The sequence below is a fragment of the Lissotriton vulgaris genome, chromosome 1_2, assembly GCF_964263255.1.
Source record: "Lissotriton vulgaris chromosome 1_2, aLisVul1.2, whole genome shotgun sequence".
Classification (NCBI taxonomy): Eukaryota; Metazoa; Chordata; class Amphibia; order Caudata; family Salamandridae; genus Lissotriton; species Lissotriton vulgaris.
Window position 1 is genome coordinate 101,037,403 of NC_141686.1, and position 25,551 is coordinate 101,062,953.

The following is a 25,551-nucleotide window of genomic DNA, read 5'->3' on the forward strand; positions in this document are numbered from 1 at the left end:
GAGACTTCATGACGTATTTTATACTGTGCCAATGCAAGGTAGATTCAGTAATGATCTGGACAGCCCCATACTGGAGAACTGCAGCGCCTGTCAACCTGATCCCTTCTGCTGGTATTGTTAAACAACATCAAGATTTAAAAGTATTAAACCGCAAGAGTTGGCTGGAGTAAGGCCGAAGGCTCCAATGTTTGGGAGTTGCACAGTTCTCAGTCTTTTCATGTTTCTCTCAAAGAGCGAAGGGCCCTCTTATTTCTCCTTCTCATTCATATATGGAATTGAATGAGGGCTAATCAAAAAATGAATTAGAGCTGGACGTAGGAATGCAGCAGAAGACCCAGCAAATGCATTTCAAAGTTGCTCTTCTAAGGATACTTTTGTACTTGACAGATCAATTTAATCCTACAGGTGCTCTAAAATGAAGAATGCATTTCAGTCATTCTTGCAGAAAATCACACAGCCATCTATTCTAGGCTGCACAGAGTTTTCCGTCCTCTCCACCTGCTAGCTTGTTGTTGCAATATGTGTCAATTCTGGAGAATTGTCTGCTATGCTAGGATGCCCAGCCCTATTCAAATGTTCATTGTACTTCCTGCAAAAATATCAAAAGAAAAACAAAGATTTGGTTTTGGAAAAATAATTCATTACCATCTTGTAAAAATCAAAACGTTCACATTTGAGTCAAAAAAAGAGAGGCTAGGTCTCACTATTTTGCTCAAGCTGTGTTACACCTACTGCTCTCAGGTGCTGTCCTGCTACCGATGGGCATGGAAGCTTTGGCCTGCTCTGTTTCCAGCCTGGGTCGGTGCACCTCTCATTACACAACCTGAAATTCTAGAGCTCCCTCTAGAACACCATATTGATACCCAATGTAGCATGGACACCTGATCAACACAGCTGAGTGCAGCCCAGAACCCCTGAGCTCAAGCAATCCACAAGCCTCAGCCTCCCAAGTAGCTAGGACAACAGGCACACGCCACCATGCCCGGCAAACACAGCACATGTCCTAATGATGAAATGCATTGCTTAAGTAAGGATAATGATAAAGTACGGTGTAATGAATTGATGGTATGCCAACCGTATTTAAAGAAAATCTATTTCACTATCCTGCAAAGAAAGAAAAATAATGTCTTATCAAGAAGCAGTGTGAATATGGGAAGGGCCTTTAAAAAAGATGTGGAGTTTCCTAAAGGAAAAGAAGAGGGTTGAACTGATTTAAGGGAGAGAGGAAGTAGGGTCAGAAAGTTTGTGAAGGGGATGTGAATACAATATAGATACTAGTATTTAGAGAGTGAGAGATAGGTAGAGGGAGAGAGGAGAAAGAAAGTGAGGGAGAAGAGCCAACTTAGGGCTGAGTTTCTCATTATCTGCCAGTGACTCCCTGTAGAACCTTACAGGCACAATTCAGGCTCTCCTGTAGCCATTCATCCCTTCTTGTTATGCCGAGCCAGCCAATGTTGAGAAAAGCAGCAAGGGTCACAATGATGGAAGACATCTGCCACATTGGAAGTTATAAAGTGGTATGGAGTGGGAGGGCTAGAAGAGTTATTATAAAGAATGAATATGCGTCATTCTGTTCTCTAGCCTCAACAGCTTCAAGAGAGTAACTCTTGCTGGCCAAGAAGACCAATGTCAGTTCAGCTTGAGCAGGTGAAAGCTTGCCTGATCCTGCAAAAGGATGAGATTACGCTTTTGGGTTAGAAGTGGTTGCGGGCTACTGCATACTAAGAAACCGTTTATTGAGGTCCGGTTGGTTTATTCGATCTTCTCCCACCTCAAAATCAGCTGCTAATTCAGTGTTCTATACCAATGAGCTATTTTTGTCCTCCCTGCCCCTTCCAGCGAATGGGTCCCCCTGACTAACAAAAGTGATTCAAACAGATTTGTATACCTTTTCATAGGAGACTTCGTGACGTATTTTATACTGTGCCAATGCAAGGTAGATTGAGTAATGATCTGGACAGCCCCATACTGGAGAACTGCAGCGCCTGTCAACCTGATCCCTTCTGCTGGTATTGTTAAACAACATCAAGATTTAAAAGTATTAAACCGCAAGAGTTGGCTGGAGTAAGGCCGAAGGCTCCAATGTTTGGGAGTTGCACAGTTCTCAGTCTTTTCATGTTTCTCTCAAAGAGCGAAGGGCCCTCTTATTTCTCCTTCTCATTCATATATGGAATTGAATGAGGGCTAATCAAAAAATGAATTAGAGCTGGACGTAGGAATGCAGCAGAAGACCCAGCAAACGCATTTCAAAGTTACTCTTCTAAGGATACCTTTGTACTTGACAGATCAATTTAATCCTACAGGTGCTCTAAAATGAAGAATGCATTTCAGTCATCCTTGCAGAAAATCACACAGCCATCTATTCTAGGCTGCACAGAGTTTTCCGTCCTCTCCACCTGCTAGCTTGTTGTTGCAATATGTCGCAATTCTGGAGAATTGTCTGCTATGCTAGAATGCCCGGCCCAGTTCAAATGTTCATTGTACTTCCTGCAAAAATATCAAAAGAAAAACAAAGATTTGGTTTTGGAAAAATAATTCATTACCATCTTGTAAAAATCAAAACGTTCACATTTGAGTCAAAAAAAGAGAGGCTAGGTCTCACTATTTTGCTCAAGCTGTGTTACACCTACTGCTCTCAGGTGCTGTCCTGCTACCGATGGGCATGGAAGCTTTGGCCTGCTCTGTTTCCAGCCTGGGTCTGTGCACCTCTCATTACACAACCTGAAATTCTAGAGCTCCCTCTAGAACACCATATTGATACCCAACGTAGCATGGACACCTGATCAACACAGCTGAGTGCAGCCCAGAACCCCTGAGCTCAAGCAATCCACAAGCCTCAGCCTCCCAAGTAGCTAGGACAACAGGCACACGCCACCATGCCCGGCAAACACAGCACATGTCCTAATGATGAAATGCATTGCTTAAGTAAGGATAATGATAAAGTACGGTGTAATGAATTGATGGTATGCCAACCGTATTTAAAGAAAATCTATTTCACTATCCTGCAAAGAAAGAAAAATAATGTCTTATCAAGAAGCAGTGTGAATATGGGAAGGGCCTTTAAAAAAGATGTGGAGTTTCCTAAAGGAAAAGAAGAGGGTTGAACTGATTTAAGCGAGAGAGGAAGTAGGGTCAGAAAGTTTGTGAAGGGGATGTGAATACAATATAGATACTAGTATTTAGAGAGTGAGAGATAGGTAGAGGGAGAGAGGAGAAAGAAAGTGAGGGAGAAGAGCCAACTTAGGGCTGAGTTTCTCATTATCTGCCAGTGACTCCCTGTAGAACCTTACAGGCACAATTCAGGCTCTCCTGTAGCCATTCATCCCTTCTTGTTATGCCGAGCCAGCCAATGTTGAGAAAAGCAGCAAGGGTCACAATGATGGAAGACATCTGCCACATTGGAAGTTATAAAGTGGTATGGAGTGGGAGGGCTAGAAGAGTTATTATAAAGAATGAATATGCGTCATTCTGTTCTCTAGCCTCAACAGCTTCAAGAGAGTAACTCTTGCTGGCCAAGAAGACCAATGTCAGTTCAGCTTGAGCAGGTGAAAGCTTGCCTGATTCTGCAAAAGGATGAGATAACGCTTTTGGGTTAGAAGTGGTTGCGGGCTACTGCATACTAAGAAACCGTTTATTGAGGTCCGGTTGGTTTATTCGACCTTCTCCCACCTCAAAATCAGCTGCTAATTCAGTGTTCTATACCAATGAGCTATTTTTGTCCTCCCTGCCCCTTCCAGCGAATGGGTCCCCCTGACTAACAAAAGTGATTCAAACAGATTTGTATACCTTTTCATAGGAGACTTCATGACGTATTTTATACTGTGCCAATGCAAGGTAGATTGAGTAATGATCTGGACAGCCCCATACTGGAGAACTGCAGCGCCTGTCAACCTGATCCCTTCTGCTGGTATTGTTAAACAACATCAAGATTTAAAAGTATTAAACCGCAAGAGTTGGCTGGAGTAAGGCCGAAGGCTCCAATGTTTGGGAGTTGCACAGTTCTCAGTCTTTTCATGTTTCTCTCAAAGAGCGAAGGGCCCTCTTATTTCTCCTTCTCATTCATATATGGAATTGAATGAGGGCTAATCAAAAAATGAATTAGAGCTGGACGTAGGAATGCAGCAGAAGACCCAGCAAACGCATTTCAAAGTTACTCTTCTAAGGATACCTTTGTACTTGACAGATCAATTTAATCCTACAGGTGCTCTAAAATGAAGAATGCATTTCAGTCATCCTTGCAGAAAATCACACAGCCATCTATTCTAGGCTGCACAGAGTTTTCCGTCCTCTCCACCTGCTAGCTTGTTGTTGCAATATGTCGCAATTCTGGAGAATTGTCTGCTATGCTAGAATGCCCGGCCCAGTTCAAATGTTCATTGTACTTCCTGCAAAAATATCAAAAGAAAAACAAAGATTTGGTTTTGGAAAAATAATTCATTACCATCTTGTGAAAATCAAAACGTTCACATTTGAGTCAAAAAAAGAGAGGCTAGGTCTCACTATTTTGCTCAAGCTGTGTTACACCTACTGCTCTCAGGTGCTGTCCTGCTACCGATGGACATGGAAGCTTTGGCCTGCTCTGTTTCCAGCCTGGGTCGGTGCACCTCTCTTTACACAACCTGAAATTCTAGAGCTCCCTCTAGAACACCATATTGATACCCAATGTAGCATGGACACCTGATCAACACAGCTGAGTGCAGCCCAGAACCCCTGAGCTCAAGCAATCCACAAGCCTCAGCCTCTCAAGTAGCTAGGACAACAGGCACACGCCACCATGCCCGGCAAACACAGCACATGTCCTAATGATGAAATGCACTGCTTAAGTAAGGATAATGATAAAGTACGGTGTAATGAATTGATGGTATGCCAACCGTATTTCATGAATATCTATTTCACTATCCTGCAAAGAAAGGAAAATAATGTCTTATCAAGAAGCAGTGTGAATATGGGAAGGGCCTTTAAAAAGATGTGGAGTTTCCTAAAGGAAAAGAAGAGGGTTGAACTGATTTAAGGGAGAGAGGAAGTAGGGTCAGAAAGTTTGTGAAGGGGATGTGAATACAATATAGATACTAGTATTTAGTGAGTGAGAGATAGGTAGAGGGAGAGAGGAGAAAGAAAGTGAGGGAGAAGAGCCAACTTAGGGCTGAGTTTCTCATTATCTGCCAGTGACTCCCTGTAGAACCTTACAGGCACAATTCAGGCTCTTCTGTAGCCATCCATCCCTTCTTGTTATGCCGAGCCAGCCAATGTTGAGAAAAGCAGCAAGGGTCACAATGATGGAAGACATCTGCCACATTGGAAGTTATAAAGTGGTATGGAGTGGGAGGGCTAGAAGAGTTATTATAAAGAATGAATATGCGTCATTCTGTTCTCTAGCCTCAACAGCTTCAAGAGAGTAACTCTTGCTGGCCAAGAAGACCAATGTCAGTTCAGCTTGAGCAGGTGAAAGCTTGCCTGATTCTGCAAAAGGATGAGATTACGCTTTTGGGTTAGAAGTGGTTGCGGGCTACTGCATACTAAGAAACCGTTTATTGAGGTCCGGTTGGATTACTCGATCTTCTCCCACCTCAAAATCAGCTGCTAATTCAGTGTTCTATACAAATGAGCTATTTTTGTCCTCCCTGCCCCTTCCAGCGAATGGGTCCCCTGACTAACAAAAGTGATTCAAACAGATTTGTATACCTTTTCATAGGAGACTTCATGACGTATTTTATACTGTGCCAATGCAAGGTAGATTGAGTAATGATCTGGACAGCCCCATACTGGAGAACTGCAGCGCCTGTCAACCTGATCCCTTCTGCTGGTATTGTTAAACAACATCAAGATTTAAAAGTATTAAACCGCAAGAGTTGGCTGGAGTAAGGCCGAAGGCTCCAATGTTTGGGAGTTGCACAGTTCTCAGTCTTTTCATGTTTCTCTCAAAGAGCGAAGGGCCCTCTTAATTCTCCTTCTCATTCATATATGGAATTGAATGAGGGCTAATCAAAAAATGAATTAGAGCTGGACGTAGGAATGCAGCAGAAGACCCAGCAAATGCATCTAAAGTTGCTCTTCTAAGGATACTTTTGTACTTGACAGATCAATTTAATCCTACAGGTGCTCTAAAATGAAGAATGCATTTCAGTCATTCTTGCAGAAAATCACACAGCCATCTATTCTAGGCTGCACAGAGTTTTCCGTCCTCTCCACCTGCTAGCTTGTTGTTGCAATATGTTGCAATTCTGGAGAATTGTCTGCTATGCTAGAATGCCCAGCCCTATTCAAATATTCATTGTACTTCCTGCAAAAATATCAAAAGAAAAACAAAGATTTGGTTTTGGAAAAATAATTCATTACCATCTTGTAAAAATCAAAACGTTCACATTTGAGTCAAAAAAAGAGAGGCTAGGTCTTACTATTTTGCTCAAGCTGTGTTACACCTACTGCTCTCAGGTGCTGTCCTGCTACCGATGGGCATGGAAGCTTTGGCCTGCTCTGTTTCCAGCCTGGGTCGGTGCACCTCTCATTACACAACCTGAAATTCTAGAGCTCCCTCTAGAACACCATATTGATACCCAACGTAGCATGGACACCTGATCAACACAGCTGAGTGCAGCCCAGAACCCCTGAGCTCAAGCAATCCACAAGCCTCAGCCTCCCAAGTAGCTAGGACAACAGGCACACGCCACCATGCCCGGCAAACACAGCACATGTCCTAATGATGAAATGCATTGCTTAAGTAAGGATAATGATAAAGTACGGTGTAATGAATTGATGGTATGCCAACCGTATTTCAAGAAAATCTATTTCACTATCCTGCAAAGAAAGGAAAATAATGTCTTATCAAGAAGCAGTGTGAATATGGGAAGGGCCTTTAAAAAGATGTGGAGTTTCCTAAAGGAAAAGAAGAGGGTTGAACTGATTTAAGGGAGAGAGGAAGTAGGGTCAGAAAGTTTGTGAAGGGGATGTGAATACAATATAGATACTAGTATTTAGTGAGTGAGAGATAGGTAGAGGGAGAGAGGAGAAAGAAAGTGAGGGAGAAGAGCCAACTTAGGGCTGAGTTTCTCATTATCTGCCAGTGACTCCCTGTAGAACCTTACAGGCACAATTCAGGCTCTTCTGTAGCCATCCATCCCTTCTTGTTATGCCGAGCCAGCCAATGTTGAGAAAAGCAGCAAGGGTCACAATGATGGAAGACATCTGCCACATTGGAAGTTATAAAGTGGTATGGAGTGGGAGGGCTAGAAGAGTTATTATAAAGAATGAATATGCGTCATTCTGTTCTCTAGCCTCAACAGCTTCAAGAGAGTAACTCTTGCTGGCCAAGAAGACCAATGTCAGTTCAGCTTGAGCAGGTGAAAGCTTGCCTGATTCTGCAAAAGGATGAGATTACGCTTTTGGGTTAGAAGTGGTTGCAGCCTACTGCATACTAAGAAACCGTTTATTGAGGTCCGGTTGGATTACTCGATCTTCTCCCACCTCAAAATCAGCTGCTAATTCAGTGTTCTATACCAATGAGCTATTTTTGTCCTCCCTGCCCCTTCCAGCGAATGGGTCCCCCTGACTAACAAAAGTGATTCAAACAGATTTGTATACCTTTTCATAGGAGACTTCATGACGTATTTTATACTGTGCCAATGCAAGGTAGATTGAGTAATGATCTGGACAGCCCCATACTGGAGAACTGCAGCGCCTGTCAACCTGATCCCTTCTGCTGGGATTGTTAAACAACATCAAGATTTAAAAGTATTAAACCGCAAGAGTTGGCTGGAGTAAGGCCGAAGGCTCCAATGTTTGGGAGTTGCACAGTTCTCAGTCTTTTCATGTTTCTCTCAAAGAGCGAAGGGCCCTCTTATTTCTCCTTCTCATTCATATATGGAATTGAATGAGGGCTAATCAAAAAATGAATTAGAGCTGGACGTAGGAATGCAGCAGAAGACCCAGCAAATGCATTTCAAAGTTGCTCTTCTAAGGATACTTTTGTACTTGACAGATCAATTTAATCCTACAGGTGCTCTAAAATGAAGAATGCATTTCAGTCATTCTTGCAGAAAATCACACAGCCATCTATTCTAGGCTGCACAGAGTTTTCCGTCCTCTCCACCTGCTAGCTTGTTGTTGCAATATGTCGCAATTCTGGAGAATTGTCTGCTATGCTAGAATGCCCGGCCCAGTTCAAATGTTCATTGTACTTCCTGCAAAAATATCAAAAGAAAAACAAAGATTTGGTTTTGGAAAAATAATTCATTACCATCTTGTAAAAATCAAAACGTTCACATTTGAGTCAAAAAAAGAGAGGCTAGGTCTCACTATTTTGCTCAAGCTGTGTTACACCTACTGCTCTCAGTTGCTGTCCTGCTACCGATGGTCATGGAAGCTTTGGCCTGCTCTGTTTCCAGCCTGGGTCGGTGCACCTCTCATTACACAACCTGAAATTCTAGAGCTCCCTCTAGAACACCATATTGATACCCAACGTAGCATGGACACCTGATCAACACAGCTGAGTGCAGCCCAGAACCCCTGAGCTCAAGCAATCCACAAGCCTCAGTCTCCCAAATCGCTAGGACAACAGGCACACGCCACCATGCCCGGCAAACACAGCACATGTCCTAATGATGAAATGCATTGCTTAAGTAAGGATAATGATAAAGTACGGTGTAATGAATTGATGGTATGCCAACCGTATTTCAAGAAAATCTATTTCACTATCCTGCAAAGAAAGGAAAATAATGTCTTATCAAGAAGCAGTGTGAATATGGGAAGGGCCTTTAAAAAAGATGTGGAGTTTCCTAAAGGAAAAGAAGAGGGTTGAACTGATTTAAGGGAGAGAGGAAGTAGGGTCAGAAAGTTTGTGAAGGGGATGTGAATACAATATAGATACTAGTATTTAGTGAGTGAGAGATAGGTAGAGGGAGAGAGGAGAAAGAAAGTGAGGGAGAAGAGCCAACTTAGGGCTGAGTTTCTCATTATCTGCCAGTGACTCCCTGTAGAACCTTACAGGCACAATTCAGGCTCTCCTGTAGCCATCCATCCCTTCTTGTTATGCCGAGCCAGCCAATGTTGAGAAAAGCAGCAAGGGTCACAATGATGGAAGACATCTGCCACATTGGAAGTTATAAAGTGGTATGGAGTGGGAGGGCTAGAAGAGTTATTATAAAGAATGAATATGCGTCATTCTGTTCTCTAGCCTCAACAGCTTCAAGAGAGTAACTCTTGCTGGCCAAGAAGACCAATGTCAGTTCAGCTTGAGCAGGTGAAAGCTTGCCTGATTCTGCAAAAGGATGAGATTACGCTTTTGGGTTAGAAGTGGTTGCGGGCTACTGCATACTAAGAAACCGTTTATTGAGGTCCGGTTGGTTTACTCGATCTTCTCCCACCTCAAAATCAGCTGCTAATTCAGTGTTCTATACCAATGAGCTATTTTTGTCCTCCCTGCCCCTTCCAGCGAATGGGTCCCCCTGACTAACAAAAGTGATTCAAACAGATTTGTATACCTTTTCATAGGAGACTTCATGACGTATTTTATACTGTGCCAATGCAAGGTAGATTGAGTAATGATCTGGACAGCCCCATACTGGAGAACTGCAGCGCCTGTCAACCTGATCCCTTCTGCTGGTATTGTTAAACAACATCAAGATTTAAAAGTATTAAACAGCAAGAGTTGGCTGGAGTAAGGCCGAAGGCTCCAATGTTTGGGAGTTGCACAGTTCTCAGTCTTTTCATGTTTCTCTCAAAGAGCGAAGGGCCCTCTTATTTCTCCTTCTCATTCATATATGGAATTGAATGAGGGCTAATCAAAAAATGAATTAGAGCTGGACGTAGGAATGCAGCAAAAGACCCAGCAAACGCATTTCAAAGTTGCTCTTCTAAGGATACCTTTGTACTTGACAGATCAATTTAATCCTACAGGTGCTCTAAAATGAAGAATGCATTTCAGTCATCCTTGCAGAAAATCACACAGCCATCTATTCTAGGCTGCACAGAGTTTTCCGTCCTCTCCACCTGCTAGCTTGTTGTTGCAATATGTCGCAATTCTGGAGAATTGTCTGCTATGCTAGAATGCCCGGCCCAGTTCAAATGTTCATTGTACTTCCTGCAAAAATATCAAAAGAAAAACAAAGATTTGGTTTTGGAAAAATAATTCATTACCATCTTGTAAAAATCAAAACGTTCACATTTGAGTCAAAAAAAGAGAGGCTAGGTCTCACTATTTTGCTCAAGCTGTGTTACACCTACTGCTCTCAGTTGCTGTCCTGCTACCGATGGTCATGGAAGCTTTGGCCTGCTCTGTTTCCAGCCTGGGTCGGTGCACCTCTCATTACACAACCTGAAATTCTAGAGCTCCCTCTAGAACACCATATTGATACCCAACGTAGCATGGACACCTGATCAACACAGCTGAGTGCAGCCCAGAACCCCTGAGCTCAAGCAATCCACAAGCCTCAGTCTCCCAAATCGCTAGGACAACAGGCACACGCCACCATGCCCGGCAAACACAGCACATGTCCTAATGATGAAATGCATTGCTTAAGTAAGGATAATGATAAAGTACGGTGTAATGAATTGATGGTATGCCAACCGTATTTCAAGAAAATCTATTTCACTATCCTGCAAAGAAAGGAAAATAATGTCTTATCAAGAAGCAGTGTCAATATGGGATGGCCTTTAAAAAAGATGTGGAGTTTCCTAAAGGAAAAGAAGAGGGTTGAACTGATTTAAGGGAGAGAGGAAGTAGGGTCAGAAAGTTTGTGAAGGGGATGTGAATACAATATAGATACTAGTATTTAGTGAGTGAGAGATAGGTAGAGGGAGAGAGGAGAAAGAAAGTGAGGGAGAAGAGCCAACTTAGGGCTGAGTTTCTCATTATCTGCCAGTGACTCCCTGTAGAACCTTACAGGCACAATTCAGGCTCTCCTGTAGCCATCCATCCCTTCTTGTTATGCCGAGCCAGCCAATGTTGAGAAAAGCAGCAAGGGTCACAATGATGGAAGACATCTGCCACATTGGAAGTTATAAAGTGGTATGGAGTGGGAGGGCTAGAAGAGTTATTATAAAGAATGAATACGCATCATTCTGTTCTCTAGCCTCAACAGCTTCAAGAGAGTAACTCTTGCTGGCCAAGAAGACCAATGTCAGTTCAGCTTGAGCAGGTGAAAGCTTGCCTGATTCTGCAAAAGGATGAGATTACGCTTTTGGGTTAGAAGTGGTTGCGGGCTACTGCATACTAAGAAACCGTTTATTGAGGTCCGGTTGGTTTACTCGATCTTCTCCCACCTCAAAATCAGCTGCTAATTCAGTGTTCTATACCAATAAGCTATTTTTGTCCTCCCTGCCCCTTCCAGCGAATGGATCCCCCTGACTAACAAAAGTGATTCAAACAGATTTGTATACCTTTTCATAGGAGACTTCATGACGTATTTTATACTGTGCCAATGCAAGGTAGATTGAGTAATGATCTGGACAGCCCCATACTGGAGAACTGCAGCGCCTGTCAACCTGATCCCTTCTGCTGGGATTGTTAAACAACATCAAGATTTAAAAGTATTAAACCGCAAGAGTTGGCTGGAGTAAGGCCGAAGGCTCCAATGTTTGGGAGTTGCACAGTTCTCAGTCTTTTCATGTTTCTCTCAAAGAGCGAAGGGCCCTCTTATTTCTCCTTCTCATTCATATATGGAATTGAATGAGGGCTAATCAAAAAATGAATTAGAGCTGGACGTAGGAATGCAGCAGAAGACCCAGCAAACGCATTTCAAAGTTGCTCTTCTAAGGATACCTTTGTACTTGACAGATCAATTTAATCCTACAGGTGCTCTAAAATGAAGAATGCATTTCAGTCATCCTTGCAGAAAATCACACAGCCATCTATTCTAGGCTGCACAGAGTTTTCCGTCCTCTCCACCTGCTAGCTTGTTGTTGCAATATGTCGCAATTCTGGAGAATTGTCTGCTATGCTAGAATGCCCGGCCCAGTTCAAATGTTCATTGTACTTCCTGCAAAAATATCAAAAGAAAAACAAAGATTTGGTTTTGGAAAAATAATTCATTACCATCTTGTAAAAATCAAAACGTTCACATTTGAGTCAAAAACAGAGAGGCTAGGTCTCACTATTTTGCTCAAGCTGTGTTACACCTACTGCTCTCAGGTGCTGTCCTGCTACCGATGGGCATGGAAGCTTTGGCCTGCTCTGTTTCCAGCCTGGGTCGGTGCACCTCTCATTACACAACATGAAATTCTAGAGCTCCCTCTAGAACACCATATTGATACCCAACGTAGCATGGACACCTGATCAACACAGCTGAGTGCAGCCCAGAACCCCTGAGCTCAAGCAATCCACAAGCCTCAGCCTCCCAAATCGCTAGGAAAACAGGCACACGCCACCATGCCCGGCAAACACAGCACATGTCCTAATGATGAAATGCATTGCTTAAGTAAGGATAATGATAAAGTACGGTGTAATGAATTGATGGTATGCCAACCGTATTTAAAGAAAATCTATTTCACTATCCTGCAAAGATAGAAAAATAATGTCTTATCAAGAAGCAGTGTGAATATGGGAAGGGCCTTTAAAAAAGATGTGGAGTTTCCTAAAGGAAAAGAAGAGGGTTGAACTGATTTAAGGGAGAGAGGAAGTAGGGTCAGAAAGTTTGTGAAGGGGATGTGAATACAATATAAATACTAGTATTTAGAGAGTGAGAGATAGGTAGAGGGAGAGAGGAGAAAGAAAGTGAGGGAGAAGAGCCAACTTAGGGCTGAGTTTCTCATTATCTGCCAGTGACTCCCTGTAGAACCTTACAGGCACAATTCAGGCTCTCCTGTAGCCATCCATCCCTTCTTGTTATGCCGAGCCAGCCAATGTTGAGAAAAGCAGCAAGGGTCACAATGATGGAAGACATCTGCCACATTGGAAGTTATAAAGTGGTATGGAGTGGGAGGGCTAGAAGAGTTATTATAAAGAATGAATATGCGTAATTCTGTTCTCTAGCCTCAACAGCTTCAAGAGAGTAACTCTTGCTAGCCAAGAAGACCAATGTCAGTTCAGCTTGAGCAGGTGAAAGCTTGCCTGATTCTGCAAAAGGATGAGATTACGCTTTTGGGTTAGAAGTGGTTGCGGGCTACTGCATACTAAGAAACCGTTTATTGAGGTCCGGTTGGTTTATTCGATCTTCTCCCACCTCAAAATCAGCTGCTAATTCAGTGTTCTATACCAATGAGCTATTTTTGTCCTCCCTGCCCCTTCCAGCGAATGGGTCCCCCTGACTAACAAAAGTGATTCAAACAGATTTGTATACCTTTTCATAGGAGACTTCATGACGTATTTTATACTGTGCCAATGCAAGGTAGATTGAGTAATGATCTGGACAGCCCCATACTGGAGAACTTTAGCGCCTGTCAACCTGATCCCTTCTGCTGGGATTGTTAAACAACATCAAGATTTAAAAGTATTAAACCGCAAGAGTTGGCTGGAGTAAGGCCGAAGGCTCCAATGTTTGGGAGTTGCACAGTTCTCAGTCTTTTCATGTTTCTCTCAAAGAGCGAAGGGCCCTCTTATTTCTCCTTCTCATTCATATATGGAATTGAATGAGGGCTAATCAAAAAATGAATTAGAGCTGGACGTAGGAATGCAGCAGAAGACCCAGCAAACACATTTCAAAGTTACTCTTCTAAGGATACCTTTGTACTTGACAGATCAATTTAATCCTACAGGTGCTCTAAAATGAAGAATGCATTTCAGTCATCTTTGCAGAAAATCACACAGCCATCTATTCTAGGCTGCACAGAGTTTTCCGTCCTCTCCACCTGCTAGCTTGTTGTTGCAATATGTCGCAATTCTGGAGAATTGTCTGCTATGCTAGAATGCCCGGCCCAGTTCAAATGTTCATTGTACTTCCTGCAAAAATATCAAAAGAAAAACAAAGATTTGGTTTTGGAAAAATAATTCATTACCATCTTGTGAAAATCAAAGCGTTCACATTTGAGTCAAAAAAAGAGAGGCTAGGTCTCACTATTTTGCTCAAGCTGTGTTACACCTACTGCTCTCAGGTGCTGTCCTGCTACCGATGGGCATGGAAGCTTTGGCCTGCTCTGTTTCCAGCCTGGGTCGGTGCACCTCTCTTTACACAACCTGAAATTCTAGAGCTCCCTCTAGAACACCATATTGATACCCAATGTAGCATGGACACCTGATCAACACAGCTGAGTGCAGCCCAGAACCCCTGAGCTCAAGCAATCCACAAGCCTCAGCCTCCCAAGTAGCTAGGACAACAGGCACACGCCACCATGCCCAGCAAACACAGTACATGTCCTAATGATGAAATGCATTGCTTAAGTAAGGATAATGATAAAGTACGGTGTAATGAATTGATGGTATGCCAACGGTATTTCAAGAAAATCTATTTCACTATCCTTCAAAGAAAGGAAAATAATGTCTTATCAAGAAGCAGTGTGAATATGGGAAGGGCCTTTAAAAAAGATGTGGAGTTTCCTAAAGGAAAAGAAGAGGGTTGAACTGATTTAAGGGAGAGAGGAAGTAGGGTCAGAAAGTTTGTGAAGGGGATGTGAATACAATATAGATACTAGTATTTAGTGAGTGAGAGATAGGTAGAGGGAGAGAGGAGAAAGAAAGTGAGGGAGAAGAGCCAACTTAGGGCTGAGTTTCTCATTATCTGCCAGTGACTCCCTGTAGAACCTTACAGGCACAATTCAGGCTCTCCTGTAGCCATCCATCCCTTCTTGTTATGCCGAGCCAGCCAATGTTGAGAAAAGCAGCAAGGGTCACAATGATGGAAGACATCTGCCACATTGGAAGTTATAAAGTGGTATGGAGTGGGAGGGCTAGAAGAGTTATTATAAAGAATGAATATGCGTCATTCTGTTCTCTAGCCTCAACAGCTTCAAGAGAGTAACTCTTGCTGGCCAAGAAGACCAATGTCAGTTCAGCTTGAGCAGGTAAAAGCTTGCCTGATTCTGCAAAAGGATGAGATTACGCTTTTGGGTTAGAAGTGGTTGCGGGCTACTGCATACTAAGAAACCGTTTATTGAGGTCCGGTTGGATTACTCGATCTTCTCCCACCTCAAAATCAGCTGTTAATTCAGTGTTCTATACCAATGAGCTATTTTTGTCCTCCCTGCCCCTTCCAGCGAATGGGTCCCCCTGACTAACAAAAGTGATTCAAACAGATTTGTATAGCTTTTCATAGGAGACTTCATGACGTATTTTATACTGTGCCAATGCAAGGTAGATTGAGTAATGATCTGGACAGCCCCATACTGGAGAACTGCAGCGCCTGTCAACCTGATCCCTTCTGCTGGTATTGTTAAACAACATCAAGATTTAAAAGTATTAAACCGCAAGAGTTGGCTGGAGTAAGGCCGAAGGCTCCAATGTTTGGGAGTTGCACAGTTCTCAGTCTTTTCATGTTTCTCTCAAAGAGCGAAGGGCCCTCTTATTTCTCCTTCTCATTCATATATGGAATTGAATGAGGGCTAATCAAAAAATGAATTAGAGCTGGAAGTAGGAATGCAGCAGAAGACCCAGCAAATGCATTTCAAAGTTGCTCTTCTAAGGATACTTTAGTACTTGACAGATCAATTTAATCCTACAGGTGCTCTAAAATGAAGAATGCATTTCAGTCATCCTTGCAGAAAATCACACAGCCATCTATTCTAGGCTGCACAGAGTTTTCAGTCCCCTCCACCTGCTAGATTGTTGTTGCAATGGATGTACCATGTTACAACGCATACTATTACAACTACCTACAGTTACAACGCGACCATTACAACGCATACCATTACAACGCATAGCGCTTTGAGGTGCTGGATAGTGGTAAGTATAATTTACTATTCTAACTCCAGTCCCCGTGGACCCTAGGGAAGGTGTTGGATAGTAAATTATACGTATTCCCTATCCTAGAGCGCCCCCCAGCGCAATGCGTTGTAATGGTATGCGTTGTAAAAGTCGCGTTGTAATGGTAGTGCGGAGTAACGAATGCGTTGTAACAGGTGTATACCTGTTGCAATATGTCGCAATTCTGGAGAATTGTCTGCTATGCTAGAATGCCCGGCCCAGTTCAAATGTTCATTGTACTTCCTGCAAAAATATCAAAAGAAAAACAAAGATTTGGTTTTGGAAAAATAATTCATTACCATCTTGTAAAAATCAAAACGTTCACATTTGAGTCAAAAAAAGAGAGGCTAGGTCTCACTATTTTGCTCAAGCTGTGTTACACCTACTGCTCTCAGGTGCTGTCCTGCTACCGATGGGCATGGAAGCTTTGGCCTGCTCTGTTTCCAGCCTGGGTCGGTGCACCTCTCATTACACAACCTGAAATTCTAGAGCTCCCTCTAGAACACCATATTGATACCCAGCGTAGCATGGACACCTGATCAACACAGCTGAGTGCAGCCCAGAACCCCTGAGCTCAAGCAATCCACAAGCCTCAGCCTCCCAAGTAGCTAGGACAACAGGCACACGCCACCATGCCCGGCAAATACAGCACATGTCCTAATGATGAAATGCATTGCTTAAGTAAGGATAATGATAAAGTACGGTGTAATGAATTGATGGTATGCCAACCGTATTTCAAGAAAATCTATTTCACTATCCTTCAAAGAAAGGAAAATAATGTCTTATCAAGAAGCAGTGTGAATATGGGAAGGGCCTTTAAAAAAGATGTGGAGTTTCCTAAAGGAAAAGAAGAGGGTTGAACTGATTTAAGGGAGAGAGGAAGTAGGGTCAGAAAGTTTGTGAAGGGGATGTGAATACAATATAGATACTAGTATTTAGAGAGTGAGAGATAGGTAGAGGGAGAGAGGAGAAAGAAAGTGAGAGAGAAGAGCCACCTTAGGGCTGAGTTTCTCATTATCTGCCAGTGACTCCCTGTAGAACCTTACAGGCACAATTCAGGCTCTCCTGTAGCCATCCATCCCTTCTTGTTATGCCGAGCCAGCCAATGTTGAGAAAAGTAGCAAGGGTCACAATGATGGAAGACATCTGCAACATTGGAAGTTATAAAGTGGTATGGAGTGGGAGGGCTAGAAGAGTTATTATAAAGAATGAATACGCGTCATTCTGTTCTCTAGCCTCAACAGCTTCAAGAGAGGAACTCTTGCTGGCCGAGAAGACCAATGTCAGTTCAGCTTGAGCAGGTGAAAGCTTGCCTGATTCTGCAAAAGGATGAGATTACGCTTTTGGGTTAGAAGTGGTTGCGGGCTACTGCATACTAAGAAACCTTTTTTTGAGGTCCGGTTGGATTACTCGATCTTCTCCCACCTCAAAATCAGCTGCTAATTCAGTGTTCTATACCAATGAGCTATTTTTGTCCTCCCTGCCCCTTCCAGCGAATGGGTCCCCCTGACTAACAAAAGTGTTTCAAACAGATTTGTATACCTTTTCATAGGAGACTTCATGACGTATTTTATACTGTGCCAATGCAAGGTAGATTGAGTAATGATCTGGACAGCCCCATACTGGAGAACTGCAGCGCCTGTCAACCTGATCCCTTCTGCTGGGATTGTTAAACAACATCAAGATTTAAAAGTATTAAACCGCAAGAGTTGGCTGGAGTAAGGCCGAAGGCTCCAATGTTTGGGAGTTACACAGTTCTCAGTCTTTTCATGTTTCTCTCAAAGAGCGAAGGGCCCTCTTATTTCTCCTTCTCATTCATATATGGAATTGAATGAGAGCTAATCAAAACATGAATTAGAGCTGGAAGTAGGAATGCAGCAGAAGACCCAGCAAACGCATTTTCAAAGTTGCTCTTCTAAGGATACTTTAGTACTTGACAGATCAATTTAATCCTACAGGTGCTCTAAAATGAAGAATGCATTTCAGTCATCCTTGCAGAAAATCACACAGCCATCTATTCTAGGCTGCACAGAGTTTTCAGTCCCCTCCACCTGCTAGATTGTGGTTGCAATATGTCGCAATTCTGGAGAATTGTCTGCTATGCTAGAATGCCCGGCCCAGTTCAAATGTTCATTGTACTTCCTGCAAAAATATCAAAAGAAAAACAAAGATTTGGTTTGGAAAAATAATTCATTACCATCTTGTAAAAATCAAAACGTTCACATTTGAGTCAAAAAAAGAGAGGCTAGGTCTCACTATTTTGCTCAGGCTGTGTTACACCTACTGCTCTGAGGTGCTGTCCTGCTACCGATGGGCATGGAAGCTTTGGCCTGCTCTGTTTTCAGCCTGGGTCGGTGCACCTCTCATTACACAACCTGAAATTCTAGAGCTCCCTCTAGAACACCATATTGATACCCAACGTAGCATGGACACCTGATCAACACAGCTGAGTGCAGCCCAGAACCCCTGAGCTCAAGCAATCCACAAGCCTCAGCCTCCCAAGTAGCTAGGACAACAGGCACACGCCACCATGCCCGGCAAACACAGCACATGTCCTAATGATGAAATGCATTGCTTAAGTAAGGATGATGATAAAGTACGGTGTAATGAATTGATGGTATGCCAACCGTATTTCAAGAAAATCTATTTCACTATCCTTCAAAGAAAGGAAAATAATGTCTTATCAAGAAGCAGTGTGAATATGGGAAGGGCCTTTAAAAAAGATGTGGAGTTTCCTAAAGGAAAAGAAGAGGGTTGAACTGATTTAAGGGAGAGAGGAAGTAGGGTCAGAAAGTTTGTGAAGGGGATGTGAATACAATATAGATACTAGTATTTAGAGAGTGAGAGATAGGTAGAGGGAGAGAGGAGAAAGAAAGTGAGAGAGAAGAGCCACCTTAGGGCTGAGTTTCTCATTATCTGCCAGTGACTCCCTGTAGAACCTTACAGGCACAATTCAGGCTCTCCAGTAGCCATCCATCCCTTCTTGTTATGCCGAGCCAGCCAATGTTGAGAAAAGTAGCAAGGGTCACAATGATGGAAGACATCTGCAACATTGGAAGTTATAAAGTGGTATGGAGTGGGAGGGCTAGAAGAGTTATTATAAAGAATGAATACGCGTCATTCTGTTCTCTAGCCTCAACAGCTTCAAGAGAGGAACTCTTGCTGGCCGAGAAGACCAATGTCAGTTCAGCTTGAGCAGGTGAAAGCTTGCCTGATTCTGCAAAAGGATGAGATTACGCTTTTGGGTTAGAAGTGGTTGCGGGCTACTGCATACTAAGAAACCTTTTTTTGAGGTCCGGTTGGATTACTCGATCTTCTCCCACCTCAAAATCAGCTGCTAATTCAGTGTTCTATACCAATGAGCTATTTTTGTCCTCCCTGCCCCTTCCAGCGAATGGGTCCCCCTGACTAACAAAAGTGTTTCAAACAGATTTGTATACCTTTTCATAGGAGACTTCATGACGTATTTTATACTGTGCCAATGCAAGGTAGATTGAGTAATGATCTGGACAGCCCCATACTGGAGAACTGCAGCGCCTGTCAACCTGATCCCTTCTGCTGGTATTGTTAAACAACATCAAGATTTAAAAGTATTAAACCGCAAGAGTTGGCTGGAGTAAGGCCGAAGGCTCCAATGTTTGGGAGTTGCACAGTTCTCAGTCTTTTCATGTTTCTCTCAAAGAGCGAAGGGCCCTCTTATTTCTCCTTCTCATTCATATATGGAATTGAATGAGGGCTAATCAAAAAATGAATTAGAGCTGGACGTAGGAATGCAGCAGAAGACCCAGCAAATGCATTTCAAAGTTGCTCTTCTAAGGATACTTTTGTACTTGACAGATCAATTTTATCCTACAGGGGCTCTAAAATGAAGAATGTATTTCAGTCATCCTTGCAGAAAATCACACAGCCATCTATTCTAGGCTGCACAGAGTTTTCCGTCCTCTCCACCTGCTAGCTTGTTGTTGCAATATGTTGCAATTCTGGAGAATTGTCTGCTATGCTAGAATGCCCGGCCCTATTCAAATGTTCATTGTACTTCCTGCAAAAATATCAAAAGAAAAACAAAGATTTGGTTTTGGAAAAATAATTCATTACCATCTTGTAAAAATCAAAACGTTCACATTTGAGTCAAAAAAAGAGAGGCTAGGTCTCACTATTTTGCTCAAGCTGTGTTACACCTACTGCTCTCAGGTGCTGTCCTGCTACCGATGGGCATGGAAGCTTTGGCCTGCTCTGTTTCCAGCCTGGGTCAGTGCACCTCTCAATACACAACCTGAAATTCTAGAGCTCCCTCTAGAACACCATATTGATACCCAACATAGCATGGACACCTGATCAACACAGCTGAGTGCAGCCCAGAACCCCTGAGCTCAAGCAATCCACAAGCCTCAGCCTCCGAAGTAGCTAGGACAACAGGCACACGCCACCATGCCCAGCAAACACAGCACATGTCCTAATGATGAAATGCATTGCTTATGTAAGGATAATGATAAAGTACGGTGTAATGAATTGATGGTATGCCAACCGTATTTCAAGAAAATCTATTTCACTATCCTTCAAAGAAAGGAAAATAATGTCTTATCAAGAAGCAGTGTGAATATGGGAAGGGCCTTTAAAAAAGATGTGGAGTTTCCTAAAGGAAAAGAAGAGGGTTGAACTGATTTAAGGGAGAGAGGAAGTAGGGTCAGAAAGTTTGTGAAGGTGATGTGAATACAATATAGATACTAGTATTTAGTGAGTGAGAGATAGGTAGAGGGAGAGAGGAGAAAGAAAGTGACGGAGAAGAGCCAACTTAGGGCTGAGCTTCTCATTATCTGCCAGTGACTCCCTGTAGAACCTTACAGGCACAATTCAGGCTCTCCTGTAGCCATCCATCCCTTCTTGTTATGCCGAGCCAGCCAATGTTGAGAAAAGCAGCAAGGGTCACAATGATGGAAGACATCTGCCACATTGGAAGTTATAAAGTGGTATGGAGTGGGAGGGCTAGAAGAGTTATTATAAAGAATGAATATGCGTCATTCTGTTCTCTAGCCTCAACAGCTTCAAGAGAGTAACTCTTGCTGGCCAAGAAGACCAATGTCAGTTCAGCTTGAGCAGGTGAAAGCTTGCCTGATTCTGCAAAAGGATGAGATTACGCTTTTGGGTTAGAAGTGGTTGCGGGCTACTGCATACTGAGAAACCGTTTATTGAGGTCCGGTTGGATTACTCGATCTTCTCCCACCTCACAATCAGCTGCTAATTCAGTGTTCTATACCAATGAGCTATTTTTGTCCTCCCTGCCCCTTCCAGCGAATGGGTCCCCCTGACTAACAAAAGTGATTCAAACAGATTTGTATACCTTTTCATAGGAGACTTCATGACGTATTTTATACTGTTCCAATGCAAGGTAGATTGAGTAATGATCTGGACAGCCCCATACTGGAGAACTGCAGCGCCTGTCAACCTGATCCCTTCTGCTGGTATTGTTAAACAACATCAAGATTTAAAAGTATTAAACCGCAAGAGTTGGCTGGAGTAAGGCCGAAGGCTCCAATGTTTGGGAGTTGCACAGTTCTCAGTCTTTTCATGTTTCTCTCAAAGAGCGAAGGGCCCTCTTATTTCTCCTTCTCATTCATATATGGAATTGAATGAGGGCTAATCAAAAAATGAATTAGAGCTGGACGTAGGAATGCAGCAGAAGACCCAGCAAATGCATTTCAAAGTTGCTCTTCTAAGGATACTTTTGTACTTGACAGATCAATTTAATCCTACAGGTGCTCTAAAATGAAGAATGCATTTCAGTCATTCTTGCAGAAAATCACACAGCCATCTATTCTAGGCTGCACAGAGTTTTCCGTCCTCTCCACCTGCTAGCTTGTTGTTGCAATATGTTGCAATTCTGGAGAATTGTCTGCTATGCTAGAATGCCCAGCCCTATTCAAATGTTCATTGTACTTCCTGCAAAAATATCAAAAGAAAAACAAAGATTTGGTTTTGGAAAAATAATTCATTACCATCTTGTAAAAATCAAAACGTTCACATTTGAGTCAAAAAAAGAGAGGCTAGGTCTCACTATTTTGCTCAAGCTGTGTTACTCCTACTGCTCTCAGGTGCTGTCCTGCTATCGATGGGCATGGAAGCTTTGGCCTGCTCTGTTTCCAGCCTGGGTCGGTGCACCTCTCATTACACAATCTGAAATTCTAGAGCTCCCTCTAGAACACCATATTGATACCCAACGTAGCATGGACACCTGATCAACACAGCTGAGTGCAGCCCAGAACCCCTGAGCTCAAGCAATCCACAAGCCTCAGCCTCCCAAGTAGCTAGGACAACAGGCACACGCCACCATGCCCGGCAAACACAGCACATGTCCTAATGATGAAATGCATTGCTTAAGTAAGGATAATTATAAAGTACGGTGTAATGAATTGATGGTATGCCAACCGTATTTCAAGAAAATCTATTTCACTATCCTGCAAAGAAAGGAAAATAATGTCTTATCAAGAAGCAGTGTGAATATGGGAAGGGCCTTTAAAAAAGATGTGGAGTTTCCTAAAGGAAAAGAAGAGGGTTGAACTGATTTAAGGGAGAGAGGAAGTAGGGTCAGAAAGTTTGTGAAGGGGATGTGAATACAATATAGATACTAGTATTTAGTGAGTGAGAGATAGGTAGAGGGAGAGAGGAGAAAGAAAGTGAGGGAGAAGAGCCAACTTAGGGCTGAGTTTCTCATTATCTGCCAGTGACTCCCTGTAGAACCTTACAGGCACAATTCAGGCTCTTCTGTAGCCATCCATCCCTTCTTGTTATGCCGAGCCAGCCAATGTTGAGAAAAGCTGCAAGGGTCACAATGATGGAAGACATCTGCCACATTGGAAGTTATAAAGTGGTATGGAGTGGGAGGGCTAGAAGAGTTATTATAAAGAATGAATATGCGTCATTCTGTTCTCTAGCCTCAACAGCTTCAAGAGAGTAACTCTTGCTGGCCAAGAAGACCAATGTCAGTTCAGCTTGAGCAGGTGAAAGCTTGCCTGATTCTGCAAAAGGATGAGATTACGCTTTTGGGTTAGAAGTGGTTGCGGGCTACTGCATACTAAGAAACCGTTTATTGAGGTCCGGTTGGATTACTCGATCTTCTCCCACCTCAAAATCAGCTGCTAATTCAGTGTTCTATACCAATGAGCTATTTTTGTCCTCCCTGCCCCTTCCAGCGAATGGGTCCCCCTGACTAACAAAAGTGATTCAAACAGATTTGTATATCTTTTCTTAGGAGACTTCATGACGTATTTTATACTGTGCCAATGCAAGGTAGATTGAGTAATGATCTGGACAGCCCCATACTGGAGAACTGCAGCGCCTGTCAACCTGATCCCTTCTGCTGGTATTGTTAAACAGCATCAAGATTTAAAAGTATTAAACCGCAAGAGTTGGCTGGAGTAAGGCCGAAGGCTCCAATGTTTGGGAGTTGCACAGTTCTCAGTCTTTTCATGTTTCTCTCAAAGAGCGAAGGGCCCTCTTATTTCTCCTTCTCATTCATATATGGAATTGAATGAGGGCTAATCAAAAAATGAATTAGAGCTGGACGTAGGAATGCAGCAGAAGACCCAGCAAATGCATTTCAAAGTTGCTCTTCTAAGGATACTTTTGTACCTGACAGATCAATTCAATCCTACAGGTGCTCTAAAATGAAGAATGCATTTCAGTCATTCTTGCAGAAAATCACACAGCCATCTATTCTAGGCTGCACAGAGTTTTCCGTCCTCTCCACCTGCTAGCTTGTTGTTGCAATCTGTTGCAATTCTGGAGAATTGTCTGCTATGCTAGAATGCCCAGCCCTATTCAAATGTTCATTGTACTTCCTGCAAAAATATCAAAAGAAAAACAAAGATTTGGTTTTGGAAAAATAATTCATTACCATCTTGTAAAAATCAAAACGTTCACATTTGAGTCAAAAAAAGAGAGGCTAGGTCTCACTATTTTGCTCAAGCTGTGTTACACCTACTGCTCTCAGGTGCTGTCCTGCTACCGATGGGCATGGAAGCTTTGGCCTGCTCTGTTTCCAGCCTGGGTCGGTGCACCTCTCATTACACAACCTGAAATTCTCGAGCTCCCTCTAGAACACCATATTGATACCCAACATAGCATGGACACCTGATCAACACAGCTGAGTGCAGCCCAGAACCCCTGAGCTCAAGCAATCCACAAGCCTCAGCCTCCCAAGTAGCTAGGACAACAGGCACACGCCACCATGCCCGGCAAGCACAGCACATGTCCTAATGATGAAATGCATTGCTTAAGTAAGGATAATGATAAAGTACGGTGTAATGAATTGATGGTATGCCAACCGTATTTCAAGAAAATCTATTTCACTATCCTTCAAAGAAAGGAAAACAATGTCTTATCAAGAAGCAGTGTGAATATGGGAATGGCCTTTAAAAAAGATGTGGAGTTTCCTAAAGGAAAAGAAGAGGGTTGAACTGATTTAAGGGAGAGAGGAAGTAGGGTCAGAAAGTTTGTGAAGGGGATGTGAATACAATATAGATACTAGTATTTAGTGAGTGAGAGATAGGTAGAGGGAGAGAGGAGAAAGAAAGTGAGGGAGAAGAGCCAACTTAGGGCTGAGTTTCTCATTATCTGCCAGTGACTCCCTGTAGAACCTTACAGGCACAATTCAGGCTCTCCTGTAGCCATCCATCCCTTCTTGTTATGCCGAGCCAGCCAATGTTGAGAAAAGCAGCAAGGGTCACAATGATGGAAGACGTCTGCCACATTGGAAGTTATAAAGTGGTATGGAGCGGGAGGGCTAGAAGAGTTATTATAAAGAATGAATATGCGTCATTCTGTTCTCTAGCCTCAACAGCTTCAAGAGAGTAACTCTTGCTGGCCAAGAAGACCAATGTCAGTTCAGCTTGAGCAGGTGAAAGCTTGCCTGATTCTGCAAAAGGATGAGATTACGCTTTTGGGTTAGAAGTGGTTGCGGGCTACTGCATACTAAGAAACCGTTTATTGAGGTCCGGTTGGATTACTCGATCTTCTCCCACCTCAAAATCAGCTGCTAATTCAGTGTTCTATACCAATGAGCTATTTTTGTCCTCCCTGCCCCTTCCAGCGAATGGGTCCCCCTGACTAACAAAAGTGATTCAAACAGATTTGTATACCTTTTCATAGGAGACTTCATGACGTATTTTATACTGTGCCAATGCAAGGTAGATTGAGTAATGATCTGGACAGCCCCATACTGGAGAACTGCAGCGCCTGTCAACCTGATCCCTTCTGCTGGTATTGTTAAACAACATCAAGATTTAAAAGTCTTAAACCGCAAGAGTTGGCTGGAGTAAGGCCGAAGGCTCCAATGTTTGGGAGTTGCACAGTTCTCAGTCTTTTCATGTTTCTCTCAAAGAGCGAAGGGCCCTCTTATTTCTCCTTCTCATTCATACATGGAATTGAATGAGGGCTAATCAAAAAATGAATTAGAGCTGGACGTAGGAATGCAGCAGAAGACCCAGAAAATGCATTTCAAAGTTGCTCTTCTAAGGATACTTTTGTACTTGACAGATCAATTTAATCCTACAGGTGCTCTAAAATGAAGAATGCATTTCAGTCATTCTTGCAGAAAATCACACAGCCATCTATTCTAGGCTGCACAGAGTTTTCCGTCCTCTCCACCTGCTAGCTTGTTGTTGCAATATGTTGCAATTCTGGAGAATTGTCTGCTATGCTAGAATGCCCAGCCCTATTCAAATGTTCAT

The 25,551-nt window shown here is 42.9% G+C and overlaps 13 non-coding genes across 13 annotated transcripts; all 13 read right to left on the reverse strand.

The window, feature by feature from the left end:
- Positions 1-687: 687 nt before the first annotated feature.
- On the reverse strand, positions 688-987 carry LOC147734396 (signal recognition particle RNA). Its single transcript, XR_015308005.1, has one exon.
- A 1,598-nt stretch (positions 988-2,585) lies between these two features.
- On the reverse strand, positions 2,586-2,885 carry LOC147734397 (signal recognition particle RNA). The gene has a single exon (XR_015307923.1).
- A 1,598-nt stretch (positions 2,886-4,483) lies between these two features.
- LOC147734398 (signal recognition particle RNA) lies at positions 4,484-4,783 on the reverse strand. The gene has a single exon (XR_015308285.1).
- A 1,595-nt stretch (positions 4,784-6,378) lies between these two features.
- On the reverse strand, positions 6,379-6,678 carry LOC147734399 (signal recognition particle RNA). The gene has a single exon (XR_015307700.1).
- A 1,597-nt stretch (positions 6,679-8,275) lies between these two features.
- LOC147734400 (signal recognition particle RNA) lies at positions 8,276-8,575 on the reverse strand. The gene has a single exon (XR_015307760.1).
- Positions 8,576-10,173: 1,598 nt separating this feature from the next.
- On the reverse strand, positions 10,174-10,473 carry LOC147734401 (signal recognition particle RNA). Its single transcript, XR_015307761.1, has one exon.
- Positions 10,474-12,070: 1,597 nt separating this feature from the next.
- On the reverse strand, positions 12,071-12,370 carry LOC147734402 (signal recognition particle RNA). Its single transcript, XR_015308076.1, has one exon.
- A 1,598-nt stretch (positions 12,371-13,968) lies between these two features.
- On the reverse strand, positions 13,969-14,268 carry LOC147734403 (signal recognition particle RNA). The gene has a single exon (XR_015308126.1).
- Positions 14,269-16,167: 1,899 nt separating this feature from the next.
- On the reverse strand, positions 16,168-16,467 carry LOC147734404 (signal recognition particle RNA). The gene has a single exon (XR_015307871.1).
- Positions 16,468-18,065: 1,598 nt separating this feature from the next.
- On the reverse strand, positions 18,066-18,365 carry LOC147734405 (signal recognition particle RNA). The gene has a single exon (XR_015308054.1).
- Positions 18,366-19,963: 1,598 nt separating this feature from the next.
- LOC147734406 (signal recognition particle RNA) lies at positions 19,964-20,263 on the reverse strand. The gene has a single exon (XR_015308104.1).
- Positions 20,264-21,861: 1,598 nt separating this feature from the next.
- Positions 21,862-22,161, reverse strand: LOC147734407 (signal recognition particle RNA). Its single transcript, XR_015308093.1, has one exon.
- A 1,598-nt stretch (positions 22,162-23,759) lies between these two features.
- On the reverse strand, positions 23,760-24,059 carry LOC147734408 (signal recognition particle RNA). The gene has a single exon (XR_015307974.1).
- Positions 24,060-25,551: the final 1,492 nt, after the last annotated feature.